Below are 2,311 nucleotides of genomic sequence, written 5' to 3' on the forward strand. Positions count from 1 at the left end.
CTACAAAAGGCTACTCAAATGGTCATGATTTTTTTGGTCTGATGTTGGGAAGTGTTTTGTTTTATAAAGTGAAATTTTAAACTTTCCATACCACTTTGATTTTTTCCCTCTCATCAACATGGTGACCCTATGCTTATAAAAACCCACATCTTTAAATATAGTGTATGGAATATGGCGAAAGTCTTAGGTTTTAGATACGTTCCTTCTGCCCCCCCCTCGGTACTGATCTTAAATTGAAGTAGTGAATGGATGTGCAATCAAAATTGGACAAACGAAATTGACCATCTGTCGAATAGCAAGTCATGTATTGCCAATATTTATCCGCCCATTTGCATGCGGTGCTGTTCGGCTTTCCTATTCGGAAGGCACAAACGATTCCCATCTACCTAACTAACCTCTCAACACAGGAAAATCAAGTAGTAAAAGTGAGTTAATACGAATTTACGTTCCCTCCAGGGTGCATACAATTGCTGGACCTAAATCTTACGACGGCTTTAGTTTTGCCACGATTTTTGGATTTTTTTTTTGTTTTTTTTTGTGAATGGTTCTGTTCGAAAAACAAAGAATTTTGAAGAACAATAAAAAGAAAGAACTACTTTGGTAAATTTGTGTTATATATACACCTTTCTGAACCCAAATAAGCATATATCTTAGGATCTTGCCTCTGCTTGTATGTAAAATGAGAAAAGTAATGTACTTGATAGTAGGACGTAAACATTTTAACCTGAAAGTGAGTGAAGAACAAATCTTTCCAAGTATATAGTTTTCAATTAAAATACAATTAATTAAGGTTTTTTTAGTTGAGATAAAAAAGTCAATGGCACGAGCGGGATTCGAACCCACGATCTTCGGCTTGAGACGCCGCTGCTCTACCACTTGAGCTATCGTGCTGACCGTTCTAAAAGTTTTATTCGTAACTTGGTTAGAGAAACAGAAAAAGAAATTAGTACGATTAAAACGCGAGAAATACAAGAAAAGAAAAGTAGAAAAAAGAGGGCGGCGATGACGAATGTACTTTACCCTAAAACTAACCAAAAATTTACTAGATGTATGTTTTACATAACCTGTCATGTTAGTTAGGATATGACGTTCTTAATCTTTGTAAAGTGGCCTGTGGATCTGTGGGTTCGTTGCAAAATTATCACACAAGCAAATAATTGAGGACAAAGGGTACAAAAACCTACTATAAACTTTGTTTGTTGTTTTAAAAAAATATTATAACCTACTTTGCCATATTGGTCTGTCACAAAATAATTATTTATTGTAGTTCAATAGATGGCTCGAAGTTGCTCTCCAGCAGATCGATTATTTGATCTAGCAAAGTAAGTTAATTTTTTTTAAGCAGAAGCAACGATTATATTGGTATTCTGCTGCCCCCCCCCCAAAAAAAAAAACACTGAATACAAATTCTCGAAGTTTAAAAAAAGTTCAAATTCTTCGCCTTCTAAGTGTCTCTGATTTTTTTAAAAACATCACAGAACGCAGAAGGTTTTATAATATTTTAGAATCCTATAATCTAAATGAAATGTCACCTATTTGGCCTCTTTAAATAAATTGGAATTGGAGATATAAAATAAATCCTTTTAGGAGTTTTTGTTCATCATTATTTTGTATATTTTGTAATGTTCTTTGTAGAGTACTGAAGAAGGCAATAAATTTGCCGTAACTTGGGTATTAGCTGAAATCCAAAATCTCTAATCTCCATGTTACTAACTTATATCGACATAAATTATAAACTTTGTTGACCTGGCAAAAAAAGAGAAATTCAGCTTTTCAACGGCTGTTATAATGTCTATTGTAAAAATCTCTACTTTTTTCTTGCTATGAAAATTTATGTTTTAGAGCTTTAAAGGGTGCTTAAAACAAATTAGTAATGTTTTTCCAACAAAACCTATTTTTTGGCTATTCTACTGGGAGTGAGCTTGGGTTTTGAAAATATCTAATATTATTTGATACGAATCAATCCTGCTGCCATTAATTTTCGTGACGTAATTTTTTATATTAAAAAATATAGTTTTTGAAAAAAATTTCAATCATTGCTAGATCTCATATAAAAAGTTACTATATTACATATTCTTGGTTACTTATTGACTTGTTGCTCGGTTGAAAGAATAAGCCAAAACGGGATGAATAATTTTAAATCAGTGTAGAACATTTTTTTAAACTTCAATTTTGCACCAAAAACATAAGTTAAACGAATGCATCATTTTATTAGAACTGTTGAACCATGGGTGAAACCTTGCTGCCACAACAGATCGTGAATAATCTATAATTGAATCTAAAGTGGTTTAACTTCGATGACAAAACTCCC

The 2,311-nt window shown here is 32.6% G+C and overlaps 1 non-coding gene across 1 annotated transcript; it reads right to left on the bottom strand.

The window, feature by feature from the left end:
• Positions 1–818: 818 nt before the first annotated feature.
• Trnae-cuc lies at positions 819–891 on the bottom strand. Its single transcript has one exon. It is a non-coding gene; the product is annotated as a tRNA-Glu (tRNA).
• Positions 892–2,311: the final 1,420 nt, after the last annotated feature.

This window comes from Cimex lectularius, unplaced genomic scaffold (genome assembly GCF_000648675.2).
Source record: "Cimex lectularius strain Harlan isolate CLEC.00 unplaced genomic scaffold, Clec_2.1 scaffold177, whole genome shotgun sequence".
Classification (NCBI taxonomy): domain Eukaryota; kingdom Metazoa; phylum Arthropoda; class Insecta; order Hemiptera; family Cimicidae; genus Cimex; species Cimex lectularius.